This window comes from Peromyscus maniculatus, chromosome 7, assembly GCF_049852395.1.
Source record: "Peromyscus maniculatus bairdii isolate BWxNUB_F1_BW_parent chromosome 7, HU_Pman_BW_mat_3.1, whole genome shotgun sequence".
Lineage (NCBI taxonomy): Eukaryota > Metazoa > Chordata > Mammalia > Rodentia > Cricetidae > Peromyscus > Peromyscus maniculatus.
In genome coordinates this window covers 85,866,280-85,875,424 of record NC_134858.1, presented here as the reverse complement: position 1 = coordinate 85,875,424, position 9,145 = coordinate 85,866,280, and positions in this window count along the sequence as shown.

The window sequence follows — 9,145 nt, the reverse complement described above, 5'->3', positions numbered from 1 at the left end:
CTTCACATGTACCCCTATGCCTGGGTGTTCAGATGCTTATTTAATGTAAATACTGTATGTTGCTGATTAAATATGTTACATTAAAAAAAAAAAAAAACTACACTTCTCTGTGTAGTTTGGTGCCTGTCCTGGATCTCACTCTATAGACCAGGCTGGTCTTGAACTCCCAGAGATCCACCTGGCTCTGCCTCCTGGTATTGAAGGCATGCACGACCACCACCCAGCCCAGAACCATACTCTAATCGATATAGTCAGGCTAGAATCTCTATACAAAATACAACCAACAAAGTAAATCCACATGCCCAGGTCACATCACAAAATTACAAAAATTACGCAACACTAAGACAGTATACCTCCCCTCCAGAGTCCGCCAGTCCTGTGAAGATGTTCTCCAATGGGAATCATCTAGATGAACATCAGGGCACAGAATTTCAAAGAGGAATTAGAATCATGATCAAAGAATTGAAGAAGTTCAGAGAGGACATGGGTAAATACCCAAATGAACTTAAAGAGATAGAAATAAACTCCTAAATGGAGTTCAAGAAAATTCAAACAGCTGAGTGAAAATTTGAAGATGGTTCAGGACTTGAAAACAAATCAATAAAAAGATAGAAATAAGTCAGGTGGTAATGGTGGCACACATCTTTAATCCCAGCACTGGGGAGGCAGAAGCAGATGGATCTCTGTGAGTTCGAGGCCAGCCTTGTCTACAGAGTGAGTTCCAAGACAGCCAGGGCTGTTACACAGAGAAACCCTGTCTCAAAACAAACAAAAAACCAAAAATATAATTTTTAAAAAAGATAGAAATACTGAAGATGACTAAACTGAAATAAAGATGGAATTGAAAAATCCCAAGACCTAGTTAAAAAAAAAAAAAAACTCAGAAGAAAGTCTTACCAGTAGAAGGGACCAAGGAGAAAATAGAACATCAGGACCTGAAAATAAAGCACAGAGATTTAACCATTTGGTGAAAGAAATTGATAAATACATACACACACAAACACACACATGTGTAATGCCCAGGAACTCTGCCATACTATGAGAAGACCAAATCTGTGAATTATAGGCATACAAAAAGGAGAAGCATCCAAGGCCAGTGGCATAGACCAGATCTTCAATGGGATTGTAGAAGAAAATTTCTCCAAATGAAGGAAAAATGTGCCGATGTGGATACAGGAGGCACACCGAACACCAAGGAGAGAGGGAGAGAAAAGAAACTCCCTGTGTCATATTACAGACTGAACATATAAGAACAAAGTGTACAGAGAGCTGCAATAGGAAAATCACAAATCACATGTAAGGGCAAACCTGTCAGAATAACAGCAGACTTCTCAGCGGAAACCTTGAAAACCAGAGGAGCTTGAAATAAAGCACTCCAAATCCTAGAAGATCGCAGATGCCAACCCAGACTACTACTTTACCCAGCAAAACCATCTGCCCTAGTTTAAAGAGAAAAGAAAACTCTCCATTGTATAAATAAGGCAAAGGAATTCATCTCCAATTAAATAAGAAGGGGTCATGAATTTGAGAGAGAATTGGGGGGCAGAAGAGGAATTGGAGGAGGGAGAGAGTGAGTGTAAATAATATAAAAACAGAACTTATGTATGAAACTCTCAAAGTAATAAGATAAATGTTTTTAAAAAAGAATTTATGTCCATCGAACCAGGCTTCCAGAGAATACTGGAACAATACTTCAGATCAATGAGAGGAATAAGCACAACAAGAGAAAACTACAGGGGGAAAAAAACAAATGAAGTTATAATAATTGAAATTTAAAAATAGGACAAAGACACAAACAGGGAAAAATGACAGCAATCAGCACACACCTTTCAATAACAACTTTAGGTCAGGTGGTGGCGGTGCACGCCTTTGATCCCAGCACTTGGGAGACAGTGGTAGATGGATCTCTGTTGTGGGATATTTTGATCGCACTGAGACACTCCAAGAATGTTATATAAATAACAGTTAAGTAAAGTTTACCTTGAATCAGGGGGGCAGAGCCAGTGACTAGCTGACTGGAATTAGCCATAAAGAAGGCAGCAATTTGGATAGAGAAGATGCACAGGAAGGAAAGGCAGGGACTAGAGTTTGAGTTTCCTTTTGGGTCTGGGATGATGGGAGAGATGTGTCTCCAGCCAAAAAGCAAGGTCAGCTAGTTGTTACTCAGCCTCTCTAAGCTAGCAGGTTTTCACCCCAGCCTTTGACTCCTGAGTCTCATTGATAAATAGAACAATAGAGACTTAAATCAAACCTACATATCACAGCTGTGGCAGAGCAGGGACCACAGGACCAGAAGCACCACCCCCCAGGCTGCAGCCTGAGTGGCCAATGGGGTGCTGACTACAGGGCTGTGGGGCCACAGACAATAATTAAAATATCAGTAGATTCATGTGCAGTCACTTAGCCAAAAGAAAAACATCAGATCTCTGCGAGTTCAAGGTCAACTTGGTCTACTAAGCAAGTTCCAGGAAACCAAAGCTATACAAAAAAAAAAAAAAAAAAAAAAAAACCTGTCTTGAAAAACCAATAATAATAATAATAATAATAACTTTAAATATGAATGGCCCCAAGTCCCCAGTTAAAAGACACAGGTTACTTGACTTGATTAGGAAACAAAGCCCATCTTTTTGTTATCTTCCTTTGAAGAACAGGTGCCAACTTAGAGTTAGAGGATGGATAAAGGTACAAGCAGATGGGACCAGGAGACAAAGTGTTGCTATCCTCATATTTGACAAACAGGCTTCAAACAAACGCTAATCACAAGAGATACAGAACAATCCTTCATTCTGATCCAGGGACCAATGGACCAAGAAGACATCACAATCCTAAACATGCATGCACCAAACTTTAACAAATGCAATCTCATAAAGAGTGTATGCTGGACTTAAAGATACGTATTAGCCCAAACTCAGTAATAGTAGGTGATTTAAAGACCCCATTTTCTACAATAGACAGGTCATCTGGATGTAATTAAACAGTGAAACATCAGAATGAAATGATAACATATATCAAATGGACCTAACAGAGATCTACAGAACATTCCACTCAAACACCAAAGAGTACACATTTTACTCAGTAGCTCATGAAAGTTTCTCTAAAATAGACCACATGCTGAGACACACAGTAAATCTCACAAATACAGAAAAATTGAAAGAATTCTATGTATCCTATCTGACCATAATGCAATAAACTTACAATTTACAGCAAACAAATCTCTAGTAAGTACACAAACTCGTGGAGATTGAACAACTCATTACTGAATGGTGAATGGGTCAAAGGAGAAATCAGAAAAAAAAATAATAACTTTCTGTAACTAAATGAAAACGAAAAGACAACACAGTCTCTGGGACACTTTAAAAGCAGCCCTAAGCCAGGCATTGGTGGTGCACGCTTTTAATTCCAGCACTCCTGAGGCAGAGCCAAGTGGATCTCTGTGAGTCCAAGGCCAGCCTGGTCTACAGAGTAAGATCCAAGACAGGCACCAAAACTACACAGAGAAACCCTGTCTCTAAAAAATAAAAAAGCAGCCCCAGAGGGACATGTACAGCTCTGCGTGCCTATATTAGAAAAAAATCAAAAGCACAAACAAAAACTTACTGATGCCCATCAAGAATTTTAGAAAACAACACACCAAGTCCAAACTCAATAAAAGGAAATACATCAGGGCAGAAACTAATAAAATGAAAACAACAACAAACACAGTACAAAGAAACAATTACTCTAAGATCTGGTTATTTGGAAAAATAAACAAGATTGATAGACTCTTAGCCAAACTAAACAAAAGAAATGCAGAGGAGAGCCAGGTTACCAAAATAGACAAGCAGGGAAACATTACAACAGACATTAGGAATTCAGAAGATGAAAAGGAAACGCTTTAAAAAACCTAAGGCTCGGGCTGGAGAGATGGCTCAGAGGTTAAGAGCACTGACTGCTCTTCCAGAGGTCCTGAGTTCAATTCCCAGCAACCACATGGTGGCTCACAACCATCTGTAATGAGATCTGGTGCCCTCTTCTGGACTGCAGGCATACATGCTGTATACATAATAAATAAATAAATCTTAAAAAAAAAAAAAAAAAAAAAAAAAACCTAAGGCTCAGCAGTTAAGAGCATTGGTTACTCTTCCAGAGGACCTGGCTTTGATTCCCAGCTTTACATGTTGGCTCACAGCTATCTATAACTACAGTTCCAGGGGATTCCATGCCTTCTTCTGGCCCCTATAGACACCAAGCATGTACATAGTGCACAGACATACATGCAGGCAAAACACTCATGCACATTAAATAAATAAATACATCATAAATAAATAAATAAATAAATAAATAAATAAATAAATAAATAAATAAATAAATAAAGAAAGAAAGAAAGAAAGAAAGAAAGGAGGGAGGGAGGGAGGGAGGGAGGGAGGGAGGGAGGGAGGGAGGGAAGGAAGGAAAGAAAGAGATCAAGAAAGAAAGAAAGAAAGAAAGAAAGAAAGAAAGAAAGAAAGAAAGAAAGAAAGAAAGAAAGAAAGAAAAGAAAAGAAAAGAAAGCTATAATCCTGTCTTAGTTAGGGTTTCTATTGCTGTGAAGAGACACCATGACCATGACCATGGCAACTCTTTTTTAGGTTTTTCGAGACAGAGTTTCTCCATGTAGTTTTGGTGCCTGTACTGGATCTCACTCTGTAGACCAGGTTGGCCTCGAACTCGCAGAGATCCACTTGCCTCTGCCTCCCAAGTGCTGGGATTAAAGGCGTGTGCCACCACTGCCCAGAGCGTGGCAACTCTTATAAAGGAAAACATTTAATTGGGCAGCTTACAGTTCAGAGATTTAGTCCCTTATCATCATGGCAGAACATGGCAGTGTGCAGGCAGATGTGGTGCTGGAGAAGCAGCTGAGATCCTACATCTTGATCTGCTGATAACAGGAAGTGGCCACAGACACTAGGCATGGGTTGAGCATATATGTGTCCTTGAAGCCCACCCCCTACAGTGACACACTTCCTCCAACAAGTCCATACCTACTCCAATAAAGCCACACCTCCTAATAGTGCCACTCCATTTGAGCTTATGGAAGCTCAACCAACCATAACTCCTTTAAGTTGGAAAACCTAAAAGAAATAAATTCTTAGATACATCTGAACCACCAAAATTAAAGCAAGAGGAGATTAATAACTTAAACAAACTGATAACAAGTAAGGAACTTGGAAACAGTAATAAAAAGCCTTATGACTAAAAAATACCCAAGTCCAAATGGATTCACAGCAGAACTCTACAGACTTTTAGAGATCTACAACCAACACTTCTCAAATCATTCCAAAAAAATAGAAACAGAAAGGGCACTTCCAACCTCCTTTTACAAAGCCAAGATCACTTGAATACCAAATGCAGGAAAAGATACAACAAAGAAAGAAAGGAAGGAAGGAAGGAAGGAAGGAAGGAAGGAAGGAAGGAAGGAAGGAAGGAAGGAAGGAAGGGAGGGAGGGAGAAAGGGAGAGAGAGAGAGAGAGAGAGAGAGAGAGAGAGAGAGAGAGAAAGGAAGGAAGGAAGGAAGGAAGGAAGGAAGGAAGGAAGAAAGAAAGAAAGAAAGAAAGAAAGAAAGAAAGAAAGAAAGAAAGAAAGAAAGAAAGAAAGAAAGAAAGAAAGAGCATAGACCAATAGGATATAGGCATGTATGGACCAGCTATCATATAACCAAGCCTGGCCTTGAGCAGGAAGCAAATGTTAGAAAATTCCAGGGATTCATAGAAAAGAAAGTATGAGACAAACTATCCTTCAGAGGAATTTTATTGGATGCACATGGTCATAAACAATCATGATGAGGCTCTAAACTGGGCACCTGTTTACCACTCTACTCAGCATTGTGAACCTGGGAGAGCAGGGCCTAAAAATGAGATAGACTAAAGTCTCATGCAATAGCCAGCTTTATTCAGGGCATCAGACAAGTTATACTCCGAGAGTTCAGAAAAATCACCTGAACGAAGTTTACAATCACAAGGACAAGTCACACGTGGCAAACAAAAAAAAAAAAAATTCCCATAGAGGCACATGAATAACAACAGCTGAAGCAAACTCACTTCTATCTGCTACATCTGGGAAGAGCATGCAAACACATTCCAAGAACAACTCTGTGTTTTTTTTTAAAAACTGAGGTCACAGAACTCTCCTCTCATTTTCTTGTAGTTTCCTCACAAGCACTCAGAGTTCTCCCATGACTCCATTCTTGGACTGTGTCCCAACAGTTACCCATTAGAGGAGATACTATCATGACCATAGGTAGCCATGAAGGGGCCCTGAAGGGATGCAGACCCTTGAGTTCCACAGTACAAAGATAGTTTCTGACTCTCTAGGTTCTCGGGGTTGTGGTCAGGCTCCAGACCATGTGACCTTCTATGCAAGGCTCTGATAAAAGGCCTTGAGGTTATAGTTCATGGTTCTATGGAGGAACAGAACTTATAGATTGAATCTATCTATGTAGATATACAGAGAGATAAGATATAGAATGGCTTACAAGCTGTGGTCCAGCTAATCCAACAATGGCTGTCTACCAACAGAAGGTCCAAGAATCCAGTAGTTGTTCAGTAAACAAAGATGGATGTCTTAGTTCATCTCCAGTATATGCCAGAATTCCAAAGAAGCAGGCTCTAATGCCACTGAAGAAACGGACTTGCTAGTAAGGGGAGAGCAAGCAGGCAAAGAGAGCAAGCTTCCTTCTTCCATGTCCTTTATATAGGCTGCCACCAGAGTTGTAGCCCAAATTAAGGGTGTATCTTCCCACCTCAAAAGATCTGGATTAAAAGTGCATCTTCCCACCTCAGGAGGTTTTTAAATTTTTTAAAACAAACTGTGGCCATTTCAGTTTTTAAATTCGTTATTGTAGTGTGCTAAAATGATTGTTCTTTTCTGGCATGACCAATTAACATGCAGATGTACAAAAGTGGGTCTTTGCTGATGTATTACGAGGCCTGATAAATATATACCACCTTACAAACTTGGGTCTTCTAAACATCTTAAAACCTATTAAATTGATGTCTTTGGATCTATTAAGTGTTTCACAGAACTTTAAAGTGCAAGTTGTTCCTATAAATATGATTCATTAAACTCACAAGATGAAGATTTCATTAAGCTATAAAGTTTAATGTTACATACATAGATTTTGGTAAGGATTTCCTTCCAAAACAGGCTTAAATGTTATTTAATTTATATAATAATCAAATCATGAGTAACATTTAAAAAAACATATACAGCTGGGCAGTGGTGGCACATGCCTTTAGTCCCAGCACTTGGGAGGCAAAGACAGATCTCTATGAGTTCGAGGCCAGCCTGGTCTACAGAGTGAGTTCCAGAACAGGCTCCAAAGCTACAGAGAAACCTTGTCTTGAAAAACAAAAAACAAACAAACAAAAAAACCCATATGCTTTCTTTTCAAAATATTGTTAACATAAAAATGTTGGCACTGGAACATTCTGCCTGAGGCCAACCCAGGGCCCAGCTGCAGATCTTACGGAACCCAACAACTTGGAGGTGGTGGTGAGATTGCCCTACTGAACAACCTGCTCAGCTGAGTTCCATTCGGGAAAGGTTTCAGAAGCCTACAGTCTGCAGCCTGAGGTAACAAGACCAGCTGAGGAATTGACGAATGAGTAAAATGCAACCTGAGAACACAAAAGAAGGTGCCGCCCAGCCACTGAACCAGATCATCGGAATCATAAGCCTACCCAACACCAACTGGGAACAGGTAAGCCCCCATCTCTGCACCGACAGATCGGGTCTCTAGCCCCTAGGCCCCACCCACCGGTGTCCCAAGGACCAGACAGCTACCTTTCCCTGCTCTCCCACCAAAAAAAAAAAAAAATGTTGCTGCTGGAGAGATGGCTCAGCAGTTAAGAGCACTGGCTGGCTGCTCTTCCAGAGCATCCAAGTTCAATTCCCAACCTCATGTCAGCTCATAACTATCTGTAACTCCAGTTCCAGGGGATCTCACACTCTTACACAGACATACATGCAGGTAAAATACCAATGTATATAAAATGAAGTAAATTATTTTAAAATGTTTACTGTAAGGGTTTTTTGTTGTTGTTTGTTTTTTGTTTTTCGAGGCAGGGTTTCTCTGTGTAGCTTTGTGCCTTTCCTGGAATTAATTCTGTAGCCCAGGCTAGCCTCGAACTCACAAAGATCCACCTTCCTCTGCCTTCCGAGTGCTGGGATTAAAGGCATGTGCTACCACCGCCTGGCAATGTAAGGGTTTTTTAATTAAGGCTGGACTACATATAAAGGGATACATACTTTTACTAAAGATCTTTATGTTACAGTTTCTTTTCACAATAAGAAATATAGGATATGTAATTCCCAATGAACAATAACATTCAAAATCTTGGTTTATAAAAATCTGTCATATGTATTACAATACCAACAGGTCCATATATTAGCCAGGCCTAGGTAAGATATAACTCTAATTATTAAAACTTGTCACTTTAAAAACTTGAATGAAGGCTTACATAAATGTGTTAAAATTTATAGTGATCTTAGTATGTTACACCATAATGGTAGGTCTGGGCCAATTATTCATCTGTTTTTAGTTTCAAGAAAAGATTGCTTAGGTCAAATACCTGCCGAATTATGAACATTCCTTCTGCAAAGGAGAACAGGTGACTCAGAAGAGCTGAAGTCACAAATGTGAACCGTTATCCCACCTCACAGAGTGCTGATGCAAAAGAAATTATTTTGGCCAAAGCACATGGACTCGGGTTGCCCAAATAAAATGTTCTAACATGGAAAGGGTTCTGTGAACTTTAATAATCACAGAACAAGAGAAAATTTTCGTTGCTTTTTGTTGTTGTTGTTCAAACACATTGGTGGGAACATCAGGTTAGGTCGCGGCATCAAAAGACTCTGCTACAGAAAAATACAGACTCTGTATTTCCGATGACAACCTTAGTTTTGAGTTCTTGGAAGTTAGAGGTCCGCTGATGCCACCCAAAGGCCTCACCTGATAGTTGAAGGGGTGTCCAGGGAGACACAGAGGTGGACAGTAGATAGCAAATGACAGACACCAAAGACATCTGAAGAGCATTCGGCCTGCATCTGCAACCTTAACGGTGGGTGCTAGACCTACACATCCATGCAATGTCAAGAGCCATGGCAGAGCACCTGTCTTTGAAAATAT